Raw genomic sequence first — 18,527 nt, 5'->3', positions numbered from 1 at the left:
AAAAGCGAAACGCATACACCCCACGGATATAGCAAACCAATTCAAAGAATATTACTCGTCCCTATATAATTTGAAAAATGATCCTTTTTCACCTCACCCGTCCGAAGAAGATATCCAGTCCTTTCTCCGTGATATACACCTACCACAGCTTTCTGAGAGTCAGATACAATCCCTAAACTCCCCAATAGAGGATAAGGAAATATTAGCAGCAATACAATCAATGCCAATGGGAAAGTCTCCGGGCCCAGATGGCCTCACCAACATGTACTTCAAAACAATGAAGGAAATATTACTTCCATTTATGGGTAGATTCTTCCAGTCAGCTATGGACTCAGGATCTTTGCCTGCAGAAAACCAAACGGCGTTAATCGTCACCATCCCAAAGCCAGGGAAATCCATGGATACGCCCCAAAATTTCCGCCCTATATCTCTACTGAACGTAGATGTAAAAATATATGCCAAGATTCTGGCTCTGAGGCTTTCCCCCATATTGTCATTACTCATAGGGGAAGACCAGGTTGGGTTCATAAAGGGGAGACAGGGATCAGATAACACGCGTAGAGTCCTGGGATTACTACATGTCATCGAACAAACCCACACACCTGCAGTCATGTTAGCACTTGATTCGGAAAAGGCATTCGACCGCATTCACTGGGAATATGCCTTTGCCACATTAGAAAAAAAAAAGGGATTTAAAGAAGGAATCCTTGCGGCTATTAGGGCACTATATTCAAGTCCCTCGGCAAAGGTGTTCACCAATGGAGTCCTCTCGGACAGCTTTCTCATATCAAACGGCACAAGACAGGGATGTCCTCTTTCCCCCCTGGTGTTTATTTTATCAATGGAACCTCTGGCACAACTACTTAGAACACATCCTGATATCCATGGAATACGGGTGGGGAATAGAACCCACACGATTTCTCTTTACGCAGATGACATTATTCTTTCGTTATCCTCCCCGGAAGATTCTTTGGAAGCAGTTATGGAATGTATCCATAATTTTGGTCGAATCTCCCTATATAAACTTAACACACAGAAATCCCAGATACTTCCACTGAACATCTCAACCTCAACAATACATTTCCTCCAAACTAAGCACCCGTTTGACTGGCAGGAGCGTTTTATTAAATACCTAGGTATTTCTTTGACACCATCCCACAAATCCTTATACCAAGCCAATTATGAACCCCTCCTACAAAGTTTGCAAGTAGAAATGACCAGACTACACAAAGTAGAAGTCTCATGGATAGGTAGAATTGCAGCTTTCAAAATGCTACTATTACCCAAGCTTTTATACCTGTTCAGAACGGTTCCAATTATGATTCCAAAGAGTTTTTTCAAATGTATTCAGAAAGCCATGTTAGGTTATATATGGGCATATAATAAACCTCGTATCTCATCACATACTCTAATCAGAGAGAGAGGAATAGGAGGTTTGGGGATCCCGGACATTTACAACTACTACGCATCCACACTGATAGCTCTGCTGAGCCCAAGTTGGAAGGAAGACCTCATGACCCATTGGGTTCAGATAGAGACGTCATACGTTTACCCCTCCAATCTGAAAGCGCTTTTGTTTCTGGAGTTTTGGAATATTAATATACCCCCCAATATTTCTCCTCTAACTAAAGCGGCGTTAGCTTGTTGGTCCTATGTGCATAAAAACGCGGGTGACCGCTGTCCTCTTCCAAAGGTACATATCCCTATTGACATTCTAGAACTAGCTATTCCTGACCTAAATTTGATAAATTGGAAGATAGGAGGATTATCTAATATTTCACAGTTATATGGCAGACTGGGTTTTGGTTCCTTTGAATATTTAAAAAATACTTTTTGTCTTCCACAATCTTACTTCTTTAAATACCTACAGATCAGACATTTTCTAGCTACGATTCGGGAGATACATCCAATATGCAACCCTACACTGTTTGTTGTGATGAACAAATCTGCTAAGTTGCTAAAAGGGGTACTAAACACACTGAAAGTGAACACAGAATTTTGCAAAACTCGTAACATGCGAGCATGGGAAAGATCTTTAGATATAACCTTCAGCGAATCAGAATGGAAAAAAGCGTATAAATTAACTCATAGTACCTTACAGTGTAGCTCACAGGTGGAAGCCGTTATTAAGACTAACTTGCAATGGTACTACACCCCTGACAAGTTACACATAATGTTCCCGAATGTACTAGATAAATGTTGGAGAGGATGTGATAACAAAGGTACGCTTTTACATATACTATGGGACTGCCCTAGAATAACTAACTATTGGCAAGGAGTATTTAAACTGATGGAATCATTGATTGATAGTAGGATTACGCAATCCCCTCACCTAGCTTTACTATTTCTCCGAATGGATATTGTGCCTGCAAAATTTAGAGGGCTAATTTGCAGAATCTTAGCCATGGCTAAATTGGTAGTAACCAGATATTGGAAAAATGCAGAATCACCAAGCCTAGAAGAACTAATAACTTTAATAAATACCTCTTATGCATTTGAAAAGATCATAGCATATGGGAATTTTTCGTATCCTAAGTTCACTGAAGTCTGGCAGTGCTGGTCGGAAAATCCCTCATGTATTAAAGTATAATTCCAACGAATAAAAAGTAATTACAAATTATATCTTTGGCAATAAATATATTTATTAGTAAAGCAAGTCTGTGACAAAAGATTTAAACTGTTGTACTGCTGTATTTCTGTTCTGTAATGTTTCTTCTGTAATGTTCTTGTCAAGTTGTATTTTTGATACAAATACTTGTTTTCGTTTACCTCTGAAAAACAATAAAAAATGATTAAACCGAGCATAGTGGCTGGGATAAGGGATATTGTGGACCTTGCAGATGTCATGGCTGCATTTTGACTGGGAAATGGGACATTGTTGATTTCATGGGGGCAATTTAGCTGGCATTTAGAGCACAGTGGCTGGCATGGAGGACAATTTACGATCGTGGGGGCATTGGGGCTGGCATAAGAGGCATTGGCAGCACTGTGTCTGCGCTAAAGTACATTGTGGCTCGCATAGTGGCATTGTGGCTCCTGGCATAATGACTGTCATGGGGCATTGTAGTTGTCATAGGGCTATTGAAGCCATTGTGGCTGTCATGGTTGTATTGCAGTTAACTTAGGCGGCATTGAGAGCAATGTGGTTTGGATAAGGGGCATTGTGAAAGGAATAAGGGACACTGGACTTTGTATCTGTCATGGGGACATTTTAGCTGCCATATGGGATATTGGTTAGAAGCATTATGGCTGTCACGTGGTATTGGATGTAATGGGGGCTTTGTGGTTGGCTGGCAGGGAGGAAGTTGTGGCTAACATTGAGGATATTATGACTGGGATATGGGACATAGCGAGTGTCATGAGGATATTGTGGCTTGCAGGTGTCATTATGGCTGGCACGGGGACTTGTGTCTGTCATGTCTTGGTTAGCAAAGGGGAAAGTGAGTTCATTGTGGCTTTAATAAAGGCATAGTGGCTTGCAAAGGAGCATTGACATTTGGTGGTTTCCATTTTGGCCTTCGGGCTGGCATAAGGGGCATTGACTGCATTGTTGCATGGATAAAGTACATTGTGGTCGCATGATTGTTGATTTTCTGGTGGCTTTGTGGCTGTCATGGAGGGCATTTGACTGTCATAGTGGCATTGTGTCCCTTATAAATGACATTGTGGGTTTCATGAGGGCATAGTCAGTCTTATAGGAGCATTATTGCCAGCATTGGGCATTGTAAATGCCCTGGTGTCATTGGCGCATTGTGCCTTACATGGGAGCTTTGTGGCTGTCATGTGGTTAATTGTAGTTTGCATATAGATACTGAGGCCATTGTGTGTTGAATAAAGGACATTTGGGTGGTCATTGTAGCTTGGATAAGGGGTATCACCGGCATTGCTGCTGGGATAAAGTACACTGTAGCTGGCATGGGGACTTTGTGGCTGGCATAGTGGCCACTGACAGCGTGGTTGCTGCCATTAAGGCATTTTTGTGGAGATAACGTAGATTGCGTGTGTCATGGGATCAATGGGGGTGTCATGGGGTTTTAGTGACTTAGGAGACCATGTAAATGACATGGGGCATAATGTGGCTATTATAAGAACCTTGTGGCTGGCATGGCGCATTGTAGCTGGAATAAGGTACATTGTGGGTGTTGTGAGTGCATTGTGGCTAACCTGAAAAGCATTGTGGCTTTTTTTAAGGTCTTGTAGCTGGCACGGCAGGCACTACGGTTGTCATGTGGGAATTTTGGTTGGCTTAGCAGGTATTGAAGGCATGGTGATTTGCATAGGGGGCATTGATGACTTTGTGGCTGTCATTGGTGCCATTTAGATGTGGTGGGACAATGTAGCTGTCATAGGTGCATTTTGGCTGTCATTGGAAAATTGTGACTGTCGTGGCTTTTTGATTTAGGGTTTGCGTGGACGATGTTTCTTTTTTTACTATGAGTGGCACAGTATAGTTGATGTGTCTAATTTTCTTTGCCTCCTCAAGTGATTTGGCCACAAGTTGCAAGTCAGCATCTAGCTATTTTCGCTACTAGTGATATCACTTTGTGTCTTAACCTGGCGCATGTGAGGTCTTTGTTGAATGTGTGATATTCTTCATGATGACTGATAATAGCTATATTGTGTCCTCTCTAGGTCACATTTAGGCCCATGTCATATATGAGTTGTAAATGGTCCACTGAATAGATTGTAGAATGGTTTTCTGTTTTATACAGATGTGGAGGAGAGTGCTATTTCTTCTAGACATCTGATCTTTGATGTGATTGGTGACTAATTTTGGGATTGTGATCAGAGTTGATTATATCCTACTTATAGCTTCTAGTCAAGATGGGGTGGTTTGTGCATACTCTTGGATAGGAAGACTTGAGGTTGGATCTCTAATTTGGCTCCTCAGAATGTATCACAGAAAGGGTTTAATTGGCCCTTAAAATATTTGGGGGTTTCATTAGAAACTAGGCACACTAAAATCTCTTTACTGTTTCCAATACATCTATAGCATATACCAGGAATGTATTATCACACCTCTTTCTTGATTTTTTTTTCTAGGTGTCTATTTGAAAGTGAAGAGAAGCAAGATATGGAATCCTCCAGACAGTGGCAATAGAGGAATCAAATGACTGGTAATTAATATTATTATTAATTACTGATAATTATCAGGCTAGTTTCTAGCTCTGGACTTTCAGAGGTGTGGTAATACCTTCCCGGTATATAAGGATATATGTCTAGTAGTACATATATTGGCTATAGATATTTAAGGGCATTGTAAATGCCTTTGTGTTCTACACATGGGTGCACTGCATTTACATTACAACATACACATTCATCACCATCTCCACTTCCCCAATGGGAAATTTTTGGCTGGTATGGAGGGTATTGTGGCTGGCATAGGGAGAATTGAGGGCATAGGGTCTGTCCTCGCGGAATTGTAATTAGCATTGAAGACATTGTTGCTGTAATACGATGCATTCCGTGATTGTTGTTGTCAGAGGACATTGTGGCTTTTATGGTAACATCGTGACTGGGAATTAGGGATAGTGTGGCTGTCATGAGGACATTGTGACTTTTTTGGAGGCATTGTGATATTTGTGTTGGGATTGTGACTGGTAAAGTGAACAATGAGGGCATTGTGACTTAGTTGGAGATGTGGTATTAAAATGGGCATTGTGTTTGGGAATGTGGTAGTTGTCATGAGAGCATTTTGTTTGTCTTGGGGCATTATTAAGAGGCAATAAGTGAATTGTGGTTGCCATGGTTGTATTCCGAATGGCTAAGAGGGCATGGAGAGTAATGTGGCTGGGATAAGGGACATTGTGGATGTCATGTGGCATAGTGGCTCTCATGAGTGCATTGTTACATGAATGCGAGCCATTTTGGCTGGTATTTGGCTATTTGGATAAGACATATAGCCGGTGTTATGTGGACATTGTAACTGTCCTCGCAGAATTGTAATTAGCATTGAAGGCATTGTTGCTGTCATTAGATGGCATTGTGACTTAGTTGGAGATGTGGTATTAAAATGGGCATTCTGTTTGGGAAAGTGGTAGTTGTCATGAAATAATTTTGTTTGTCTTGGGGCATTATGGTTCTCTTAAGAGGCAATAAGTGAATTGTGGTTGTCATGGTTGTATTCCAAATGGCTAAGGGGGCATTAAGGATAATGTGGCTGGCATTGTGGGACGGCTAAGGGGGCATTAAGGATAATGTGGCTGGCATTGTGGGACTTGTGGCTGTAATAGAGCTATTGTAGCTGGGATAAGGGACATTGTGGATGTCATGGGGGCATAGTGGCTCTTATGAGTGCATTGTTGCTTGAATGGGAGCCATTGTGGCTGGTATTTGGCTATTTGGATAAGATATATAGTGGGTGTTCCGTGGGCATTGCTTTTTGCATTAGGGGCATTGTGCGTAGAATGGGGGCAATGTAGTTGGAATAGGGCTATTAATGGCATTGTGAAAGGCATGGAGGGCATTGTGCCATTTCTTCATTTTCGTTGGCAAAAGGGGAATTGAGAACAATGTGGCTGTAATGGAGATATTGTGCCTGGGCTCAGGGACAGTGTGGCAGACATGTGGGCATAATGGCTCCAGAGGACTACTGTGGCTGGCACGTGGGCATTGCTGCCATAGGAGGAATTGTGGTTGACATAGGGACTTTGTAGTTGTCATGGGAGCATTGAGGTATGCAAAAAAGGCATTCAGGCCATTGTGGCTGATATGGAGTGCAATGTGGCGTTTGTGGTGGCATTGATGCTGACATAGATAGAATTGAGGGATTTCTGGTTGTTCGATAAATTTGTAATTGGCACTTAGGGCATTGTGGCTCGCATATGAGTAATTTGGGGATAGTGGCTGTCATGGGGGGGAATTGTGGATTTTAGGTAAGCATTGTGTCTGGTAAAGTAGACAATGAGGACATAGTGGTTGTCATGGGGCATTTTAGTTGTCCTGGTTCTATTGATGTTGGCTTAGGGAGCATTGAGGACAATATGGCTGGCATTGAGAGCATTAGATTATCATTGAGCATAGTGGCTGGGGGGGGCGTGGCTTGGCTGTCGATCCTAATGGCTGCGTGAGTACTGAGCTCCGGCACCATCTCCACTTTACAAGCGTCGCAAGCCTCATAAACAGACCCGCCACTTACCGACAGCAGCAGCACGGGACACAGCAGCATCCAGGATGCCGAGGAGAAAAAGACCGGTGACGAGACCAGCTCGGCTCACCGACTTCTACCCCTCCCGCCTTGTGGAGGAAAGACAAGATGGCGGAGAGGCACGCTCGCAGAGAGGATCTCTTACCTCAGAGCCTGCAGCTCTGTCACCCACAAAACCTTCCCTAGAAGGACGTGAACACAGGAGAAGTGCCTCGGTACCGGGACTGAGTCCAGCATCTATAAAATCACTGGAGGAGACCGCGGCACGCAGTAGGAGATTTACAGCAGAAACACGTGGGAGTCTGCAGGCACCTACAGCCCCAGGCACTGCATCCTCCTCGCAGACATCTCTAGGTTCAAAGAGCCCAGAGCGGCAGAGACAACGCAGGACTTCAAGAGATGAAACCAGCGATCAGGTAGGGGTTGTAGACCAGTATGAACCCCCTGTTGTGGAATTGGGAGTGGAAATGTGTGATCTGCCCTCATCAGACACCCCTGTCACTGAAATGGCTATGAAAGTAATGCTACAAGCTCTGAGTACCTCACTTCAGGCTGGTTTTGCTAAAATGCTTCACCCCTTATCTGTAGCAGTGCAAGATGTGGAACAAAGAGTACATCATACGGAGACTAAGTTAAGCGAGTTTGTTACCTCACACAACGAATTAATTGATGCCCACTATGAGCTAGAAGACGAAGTCTTGCAGATGAAGGCAAAAATGGCAGATCTAGAAGACAGATCCCGTAGAAACAACATAAAATTAAGAGGGATCCCAGAAGATGTTGGCTCTAAAGACCTTCTCATATTTGTTCAAGATTTTATTAAAGCCATGTTACCAGAGTGCTCGCCAAGAGATGTGATCATAGACCGTGTACACAGACTCCCGAAGCCTAGCAACCTGACGGATGAGTCTCCGCGTGATGTGATAGCACGCATCCACTTCTATCACATAAAGGAGCAGTGGATGTTGTCTCTCAAAAATAAAGATGCGATCCCATCCCCATACAAAAAGATAGCCGTTTTTGCAGACCTATCAGCGACCACACTGCAGCTCAGAAGACAACTGACTCCAATTACAAGTGCTCTGCGAGACAAGCAGATTTTATACCGTTGGGGCTTTCCGGTCCGACTGTTGATTCATCGTAATGGCTCCCTCCACATAATCCGTAATCTACATGAAGGAGTGGCCATATTGAAAACATGGAACATTCAGGTTATTTTTCAAGACCAACCTCCTACTCGCCCTCCTGCAAGAATGAAAGACGACTGGCGGCAAACTATGCATCGCAAGCAAAGGAAACGCTGAAGGGACACTTCTTCACTTTATGTCTTATTATATATATCCACGTTGGATATGATAGAAAGAAGTTCGACGACTGACCTTTATGGAGGCCTAACTACATAGGTGCGGTAGTGGCTATTGGGATTTGACTTCAAGCTGACTGAGTTTTTCTTCCCCCCCAAAGAGCGGAACAGCAAGATCTGTCCTGATGTTCTACAGTTTTTTCTGTCTATTATGTATGTTCTGTGTTTTTATTATTTTTATTTCAGCAGCAAGTATGACAAGACTACAAATCAGCAGACAGGCTTATATAATATTATTTACTATACTGAGGGGATAGGTAGAGATATAGAGGAATCTGAAGTAGGAAAACTGTCATCTGATATTTTACATATTACAAAATGGCTTTGAAGTTAGCGTCTATGAATGTTAATGGCCTCAATAGCCCTCATAAAAGGGCCCATATGTGGAGAGAATCACAATCGCTAGCCTGTGATGTTTTCTGTATACAGGAGACGCACCTTCTGGCTAAAGATGCGACTCGAATACATCATCAGGCTTTTCCACATATATTTCAGTCACACTTTGATAGTAAGTCAAGAGGGGTATTGATTGCAGTGAGAAACACGGTGTCGTTCCAAATGATCCACAACCACATTGATACACAAGGAAGATTTATTATCCTATCTTGCATAATTAATAATGTTACGTATACCCTGGTGAATGTATATGCACCCAATAGACATCAAAGTCGCTTCTTCCATAAAATATTTAGGCTTATAAACAAATTCAGACAGGGGAAAATAATTATGTGCGGAGACTTTAATTCTATAATAGACACCTCCTTAGATAGATCGAACCCAATAAGACAGTCAAAGTCACAGCTGGGAGACCTGCTTTGGCAACATGAACTTTATGATGTATGGAGGGCACAACACAGCACAGAAAGAGACTACTCTTATTATTCCTCAGTCCACAATAGCTACTCCCGCATTGATCTATTTGTCATAGAGAAAGAATTGCTCTTCAATGCAAAGAGCACAAATATTGAGGTCATAAAATGGTCAGACCATGCAGCAATCACTTTGACATTGGCAGATAAAAACACGAGTACTCCAACATACATTTGGAGGTGTAACCCCTTTCTATTATCCCATTCAGATCATAAGCAAGTAGTGACAAAGGAACTCAGAGAGTACTTCCATAACAATGATACCCCACAAATTAACGACTTCACTCTATGGAATGCTCATAAAGCATTCATTAGAGGAACTCTAATCCGACTAGGCCATAAAGTAAAGAAACAAAGGATGGAAGCCATTTCCTCTATCACATCCGAAATTCATAAATTGGAATCACTTAACAAAACCAAACCGACTCCACAACAAGCGAAAAGCCTTATTACCCTAAGACAACAACTTAGATATAACTTACTTTCTGAATATGAAAAGAACCTACAAAAAACAAAAGCTAGGTATTATTCACAGAATAATAAAGCAGGTAAACTGTTAGCATCTAGGCTTAAATCACAATATCAGAAGTCTAGGATTCCATTCTTGATAGATCCCCAGACAAAAGCGAAACGCATACACCCCACGGATATAGCAAACCAATTCAAAGAATATTACTCGTCCCTATATAATTTGAAAAATGATCCTTTTTCACCTCACCCGTCCGAAGAAGATATCCAGTCCTTTCTCCGTGATATACACCTACCACAGCTTTCTGAGAGTCAGATACAATCCCTAAACTCCCCAATAGAGGATAAGGAAATATTAGCAGCAATACAATCAATGCCAATGGGAAAGTCTCCGGGCCCAGATGGCCTCACCAACATGTACTTCAAAACAATGAAGGAAATATTACTTCCATTTATGGGTAGATTCTTCCAGTCAGCTATGGACTCAGGATCTTTGCCTGCAGAAAACCAAACGGCGTTAATCGTCACCATCCCAAAGCCAGGGAAATCCATGGATACGCCCCAAAATTTCCGCCCTATATCTCTACTGAACGTAGATGTAAAAATATATGCCAAGATTCTGGCTCTGAGGCTTTCCCCCATATTGTCATTACTCATAGGGGAAGACCAGGTTGGGTTCATAAAGGGGAGACAGGGATCAGATAACACGCGTAGAGTCCTGGGATTACTACATGTCATCGAACAAACCCACACACCTGCAGTCATGTTAGCACTTGATGCGGAAAAGGCATTCGACCGCATTCACTGGGAATATGCCTTTGCCACATTAGAAAAAAAAAAGGGATTTAAAGAAGGAATCCTTGCGGCTATTAGGGCACTATATTCAAGTCCCTCGGCAAAGGTGTTCACCAATGGAGTCCTCTCGGACAGCTTTCTCATATCAAATGGCACAAGACAGGGATGTCCTCTTTCCCCCCTGGTGTTTATTTTATCAATGGAACCTCTGGCACAACTACTTAGAACACATCCTGATATCCATGGAATACGGGTGGGGAATAGAACCCACACGATTTCTCTTTACGCAGATGACATTATTCTTTCGTTATCCTCCCCGGAAGATTCTTTGGAAGCAGTTATGGAATGTATCCATAATTTTGGTCGAATCTCCCTATATAAACTTAACACACAGAAATCCCAGATACTTCCACTGAACATCTCAACCTCAACAATACATTTCCTCCAAACTAAGCACCCGTTTGACTGGCAGGAGCGTTTTATTAAATACCTAGGTATTTCTTTGACACCATCCCACAAATCCTTATACCAAGCCAATTATGAACCCCTCCTACAAAGTTTGCAAGTAGAAATGACCAGACTACACAAAGTAGAAGTCTCATGGATAGGTAGAATTGCAGCTTTCAAAATGCTACTATTACCCAAGCTTTTATACCTGTTCAGAACGGTTCCAATTATGATTCCAAAGAGTTTTTTCAAATGTATTCAGAAAGCCATGTTAGGTTATATATGGGCATATAATAAACCTCGTATCTCATCACATACTCTAATCAGAGAGAGAGGAATAGGAGGTTTGGGGATCCCGGACATTTACAACTACTACGCATCCACACTGATAGCTCTGCTGAGCCCAAGTTGGAAGGAAGACCTCATGACCCATTGGGTTCAGATAGAGACGTCATACGTTTACCCCTCCAATCTGAAAGCGCTTTTGTTTCTGGAGTTTTGGAATATTAATATACCCCCCAATATTTCTCCTCTAACTAAAGCGGCGTTAGCTTGTTGGTCCTATATGCATAAAAACGCGGGTGACCGCTGTCCTCTTCCAAAGGTACATATCCCTATTGACATTCTAGAACTAGCTATTCCTGACCTAAATTTGATAAATTGGAAGATAGGAGGATTATCTAATATTTCACAGTTATATGGCAGACTGGGTTTTGGTTCCTTTGAATATTTAAAAAATACTTTTTGTCTTCCACAATCTTACTTCTTTAAATACCTACAGATCAGACATTTTCTAGCTACGATTCGGGAGATACATCCAATATGCAACCCTACACTGTTTGTTGTGATGAACAAATCTGCTAAGTTGCTAAAAGGGGTACTAAACACACTGAAAGTGAACACAGAATTTTGCAAAACTCGTAACATGCGAGCATGGGAAAGATCTTTAGATATAACCTTCAGCGAATCAGAATGGAAAAAAGCGTATAAATTAACTCATAGTACCTTACAGTGTAGCTCACAGGTGGAAGCCGTTATTAAGACTAACTTGCAATGGTACTACACCCCTGACAAGTTACACATAATGTTCCCGAATGTACTAGATAAATGTTGGAGAGGATGTGATAACAAAGGTACGCTTTTACATATACTATGGGACTGCCCTAGAATAACTAACTATTGGCAAGGAGTATTTAAACTGATGGAATCATTGATTGATAGTAGGATTACGCAATCCCCTCACCTAGCTTTACTATTTCTCCGAATGGATATTGTGCCTGCAAAATTTAGAGGGCTAATTTGCAGAATCTTAGCCATGGCTAAATTGGTAGTAACCAGATATTGGAAAAATGCAGAATCACCAAGCCTAGAAGAACTAATAACTTTAATAAATACCTCTTATGCATTTGAAAAGATCATAGCATATGGGAATTTTTCGTATCCTAAGTTCACTGAAGTCTGGCAGTGCTGGTCGGAAAATCCCTCATGTATTAAAGTATAATTCCAACGAATAAAAAGTAATTACAAATTATATCTTTGGCAATAAATATATTTATTAGTAAAGCAAGTCTGTGACAAAAGATTTAAACTGTTGTACTGCTGTATTTCTGTTCTGTAATGTTTCTTCTGTAATGTTCTTGTCAAGTTGTATTTTTGATACAAATACTTGTTTTCGTTTACCTCTGAAAAACAATAAAAAATGATTAAACCGAGCATAGTGGCTGGGATAAGGGATATTGTGGACCTTGCAGATGTCATGGCTGCATTTTGACTGGGAAATGGGACATTGTTGATTTCATGGGGGCAATTTAGCTGGCATTTAGAGCACAGTGGCTGGCATGGAGGACAATTTACGATCGTGGGGGCATTGGGGCTGGCATAAGAGGCATTGGCAGCACTGTGTCTGCGCTAAAGTACATTGTGGCTCGCATAGTGGCATTGTGGCTCCTGGCATAATGACTGTCATGGGGCATTGTAATTGTCATAGGGCTATTGAAGCCATTGTGGCTGTCATGGTTGTATTGCAGTTAACTTAGGCGGCATTGAGAGCAATGTGGTTTGGATAAGGGGCATTGTGAAAGGAATAAGGGACACTGGACTTTGTATCTGTCATGGGGACATTTTAGCTGCCATATGGGATATTGGTTAGAAGCATTATGGCTGTCACGTGGTATTGGATGTAATGGGGGCTTTGTGGTTGGCTGGCAGGGAGGAAGTTGTGGCTAACATTGAGGATATTATGACTGGGATATGGGACATAGCAAGTGTCATGAGGATATTGTGGCTTGCAGGTGTCATTATGGCTGGCACGGGGACTTGTGTCTGTCATGTCTTGGTTAGCAAAGGGGAAAGTGAGTTCATTGTGGCTTTAATAAAGGCATAGTGGCTTGCAAAGGAGCATTGACATTTGGTGGTTTCCATTTTGGCCTTCGGGCTGGCATAAGGGGCATTGACTGCATTGTTGCATGGATAAAGTACATTGTGGTCGCATGATTGTTGATTTTCTGGTGGCTTTGTGGCTGTCATGGAGGGCATTTGACTGTCATAGTGGCATTGTGTCCCTTATAAATGACATTGTGGGTTTCATGAGGGCATAGTCAGTCTTATAGGAGCATTATTGCCAGCATTGGGCATTGTAAATGCCCTGGTGTCATTGGCGCATTGTGCCTTACATGGGAGCTTTGTGGCTGTCATGTGGTTAATTGTAGTTTGCATATAGATACTGAGGCCATTGTGTGTTGAATAAAGGACATTTGGGTGGTCATTGTAGCTTGGATAAGGGGTATCACCGGCATTGCTGCTGGGATAAAGTACACTGTAGCTGGCATGGGGACTTTGTGGCTGGCATAGTGGCCACTGACAGCGTGGTTGCTGCCATTAAGGCATTTTTGTGGAGATAACGTAGATTGCGTGTGTCATGGGATCAATGGGGGTGTCATGGGGTTTTAGTGACTTAGGAGACCATGTAAATGACATGGGGCATAATGTGGCTATTATAAGAACCTTGTGGCTGGCATGGCGCATTGTAGCTGGAATAAGGTACATTGTGGGTGTTGTGAGTGCATTGTGGCTAACCTGAAAAGCATTGTGGCTTTTTTTAAGGTCTTGTAGCTGGCACGGCAGGCACTACGGTTGTCATGTGGGAATTTTGGTTGGCTTAGCAGGTATTGAAGGCATGGTGATTTGCATAGGGGGCATTGATGACTTTGTGGCTGTCATTGGTGCCATTTAGATGTGGTGGGACAATGTAGCTGTCATAGGTGCATTTTGGCTGTCATTGGAAAATTGTGACTGTCGTGGCTTTTTGATTTAGGGTTTGCGTGGACGATGTTTCTTTTTTTACTATGAGTGGCACAGTATAGTTGATGTGTCTAATTTTCTTTGCCTCCTCAAGTGATTTGGCCACAAGTTGCAAGTCAGCATCTAGCTATTTTCGCTACTAGTGATATCACTTTGTGTCTTAACCTGGCGCATGTGAGGTCTTTGTTGAATGTGTGATATTCTTCATGATGACTGATAATAGCTATATTGTGTCCTCTCTAGGTCACATTTAGGCCCATGTCATATATGAGTTGTAAATGGTCCACTGAATAGATTGTAGAATGGTTTTCTGTTTTATACAGATGTGGAGGAGAGTGCTATTTCTTCTAGACATCTGATCTTTGATGTGATTGGTGCCTAATTTTGGGATTGTGATCAGAGTTGATTATATCCTACTTATAGCTTCTAGTCAAGATGGGGTGGTTTGTGCATACTCTTGGATAGGAAGACTTGAGGTTGGATCTCTAATTTGGCTCCTCAGAATGTATCACAGAAAGGGTTTAATTGGCCCTTAAAATATTTGGGGGTTTCATTAGAAACTAGGCACACTAAAATCTCTTTACTGTTTCCAATACATCTATAGCATATACCAGGAATGTATTATCACACCTCTTTCTTGATTTTTTTTTCTAGGTGTCTATTTGAAAGTGAAGAGAAGCAAGATATGGAATCCTCCAGACAGTGGCAATAGAGGAATCAGATGACTGGTAATTAATATTATTATTAATTACTGATAATTATCAGGCTAGTTTCTAGCTCTGGACTTTCAGAGGTGTGGTAATACCTTCCCGGTATATAAGGATATATGTCTAGTAGTACATATATTGGCTATAGATATTTAACTGCATTGTAAATGCCTTTGTGTTCTACACATGGGTGCACTGCATTTACATTCCAACATACACATTCATCACCATCTCCACTTCCCCAATGGGAAATTTTTGGCTGGTATGGAGGGTATTGTGGCTGGCATAGGGAGAATTGAGGGCATAGGGTCTGTCCTCGCGGAATTGTAATTAGCATTGAAGACATTGTTGCTGTAATACGATGCATTCCGTGATTGTTGTTGTCAGAGGACATTGTGGCTTTTATGGTAACATCGTGACTGGGAATTAGGGATAGTGTGGCTGTCATGAGGACATTGTGACTTTTTTGGAGGCATTGTGATATTTGTGTTGGGATTGTGACTGGTAAAGTGAACAATGAGGGCATTGTGACTTAGTTGGAGATGTGGTATTAAAATGGGCATTGTGTTTGGGAATGTGGTAGTTGTCATGAGAGCATTTTGTTTGTCTTGGGGCATTATTAAGAGGCAATAAGTGAATTGTGGTTGCCATGGTTGTATTCCGAATGGCTAAGAGGGCATGGAGAGTAATGTGGCTGTCATTAAGGGAATTGTGGCTGTAATAGAGATATTGTGGCTGGGTTAAGGGACATTGTGGATGTCATGTGGCATAGTGGCTCTCATGAGTGCATTGTTGCATGAATGGGAGCCATTGTGGCTGGTATTTGGCTATTTGGAAAAGACATATAGCCGGTGTCATGTGGACATTGTAACTGTCCTCGCGGAATTGTAATTAGCATTGAAGGCATTGTTGCTGTCATTAGATGGCATTGTGACTTAGTTGGAGATGTGGTATTAAAATGGGCATTATGTTTGGGAAAGTGGTAGTTGTCATGAAATCATTTTGTTTGTCTTGGGGCATTATGGTTCTCTTAAGAGGCAATAAGTGAATTGTGGTTGTCATGGTTGTATTCCGAATGGCTAAGGGGGCATTAAGGATAATGTGGCTGGCATTGTGGGACGGCTAAGGGGACATTAAGGATAATGTGGCTGGCATTGTGGGACTTGTGGCTGTAATACAGCTATTGTAGCTGGGATAAGGGACATTGTGGATGTCATGGGGGCATAGTGGCTCTTATGAGTGCATTGTTGCTTGAATGGGAGCCATTGTGGCTGGTATTTGGCTATTTGGATAAGATATATAGTGGGTGTTCTGTGGGCATTGCTTCTTGCATTAGGGGCATTGTGCGTAGAATGGGGGCAATTTAGTTGGAATAGGGCTATTAATGGCATTGTGAAAGGCATGGAGGGCATTGTGCCATTTCTTCATTTTCGTTGGCAAAAGGGGAATTGAGAACATTGTGGCTGTAATGGAGATATTGTGGCTGGGCTCAGGGACAGTGTGGCAGACATGTGGGCATAATGGCTCCAGAGGAACCCTGTGGCTGGCACGTGGGCATTGCTGCCATAGGAGGAACTGTAGTTGACATAGGGACTTTGTCGTTGTCATGGGAACATTGAGGTATGCAAAAAAGGCATGCAGGCCATTGTGGCTGATATGGAGTGCAATGTGGCATTTGTGGTGGCATTGATGCTGGCATAGATAGAATTGAGGGCTTTCTGGTTGTTAGATAAATTTGTAACTTCCACTTAGGGCATTGTGGCTCGCATATGAGTAATTTGGGGATAGTGGCTGTCATGGGGGGGCATTGTGGATTTTAGGTAAGCATTGTGTCTGGTAAAGTGGACAATGAGGACATAGTGGTTGTCATGGGGCATTTTAGTTGTCCTGGTTCTATTGATGTTGGCTTAGGGAGCATTGAGGACAATATGGCTGGCATTGAGAGCATTAGATTATCATGGAGCATAGTGGCTGGGATAAGGGACATTATGGACCTTGCAGATGTCATGGCTGCATTTTGACTGGGAAATGGGACATTGTTGATTTCATGGGGGCTATTTAGCTGGCATTTAGAGCACTGTGGCTGGCATGGAGGACAATTTACGATCATGGGGGCATTGGGGCTGGCATAAGAGGCATTGGCAGCACTGTGTCTGCGCTAAAGTTCATTGTGGCTCGCATAGTGGCATTGTGGCGCCTGGCATAATGACTGTCATGGGGCATTGTAGTTGTCATAGGGCTATTGAAGCCATTGTGGCTGTCATTGTTGTATTGCAGTTAACTTAGGCGGCATTGAGAGCAATGTGGTTTAGATAAGGGGCATTGTGAAAGGAATAAGGGACACTGGACTTTGTATCCGTCATGGGGACATTTTAGCTGCCATATGGGATATTGGTTAGAAGCATTATGGCTGTCACGTGGTATTGGATGTAATGGGGGCTTTGTGGTTGGCTGGCAGGGAGGAAGTTGTGGCTAACATTGAGGATATTATGACTGGGATATGGGACATAGCGAGTGTCATGAGGATATTGTGGCTTGCAGGTGTCATTATGGCTGGCACGGGGACTTGTGTCTGTCATGTCTTGGTTAGCAAAGGGGAAAGTGAGTTCATTGTGGCTTTAATAAAGGCATAGTGGCTTGCAAAGGAGCATTGACATTTGGTGGTTTCCATTTTGGCCTTCGGGCTGGCATAAGGGGCATTGACTGCATTGTTGCATGGATAAAGTACATTGTGGTCGCATGATTGTTGATTTTCTGGTGGCTTTGTGGCTGTCATGGAGGGCATTTGACTGTCATAGTGGCATTGTGTCCCTTATAAATGACATTGTGGGTTTCATGAGGGCATAGTCAGTCTTATAGGAGCATTATTGCCAGCATTGGGCATTGTAAATGCCCTGGTGTCATTGGCGCATTGTGCCTTACATGGGAGCTTTGTGGCTGTCATGTGGTTAATTGTAGTTTGCATATAGATACTGAGGCCATTGTGTGTTGAATAAAGGACATTTGGGTGGTCATTGTAGCTTGGATAAGGGGTATCACCGGCATTGCTGCTGGGATAAAGTACACTGTAGCTGGCATGGGGACTTTGTGGCTGGCATAGTGGCCACTGACAGCGTGGTTGCTGCCATTAAGGCATTTTTGTGGAGATAACGTAGATTGCGTGTGTCATGGGATCAATGGGGGTGTCATGGGGTTTTAGTGACTTAGGAGACCATGTAAATGACATGGGGCATAATGTGGCTATTATAAGAACCTTGTGGCTGGCATGGCGCATTGTAGCTGGAATAAGGTACATTGTGGGTGTTGTGAGTGCATTGTGGCTAACCTGAAAAGCATTGTGGCTTTTTTTAAGGTCTTGTAGCTGGCACGGCAGGCACTACGGTTGTCATGTGGGAATTTTGGTTGGCTTAGCAGGTATTGAAGGCATGGTG

The 18,527-nt window shown here is 42.5% G+C and overlaps 1 long non-coding RNA gene across 10 annotated transcripts in view; it reads left to right on the top strand.

Annotated features, from left to right (window-relative positions):
• The window catches only part of LOC142749986 (uncharacterized), a 239,287-nt gene that overhangs the window by 128,761 nt on the left and 91,999 nt on the right, over positions 1-18,527 (top strand). For all 10 annotated transcript variants that reach the window (XR_012882539.1, XR_012882543.1, XR_012882544.1 and 7 more), the window contains 2 exons: positions 5,044-5,117; positions 15,044-15,117. This is a non-coding gene — a long non-coding RNA (uncharacterized LOC142749986). The remainder of the gene's footprint in view (positions 1-5,043; positions 5,118-15,043; positions 15,118-18,527) is intronic.

This window comes from Rhinoderma darwinii, chromosome 3, assembly GCF_050947455.1.
Source record: "Rhinoderma darwinii isolate aRhiDar2 chromosome 3, aRhiDar2.hap1, whole genome shotgun sequence".
Lineage (NCBI taxonomy): Eukaryota > Metazoa > Chordata > Amphibia > Anura > Rhinodermatidae > Rhinoderma > Rhinoderma darwinii.
The sequence above is the reverse complement of the archived record's forward strand: the minus strand, read 5'-3'. Positions and strand labels throughout refer to the sequence as shown.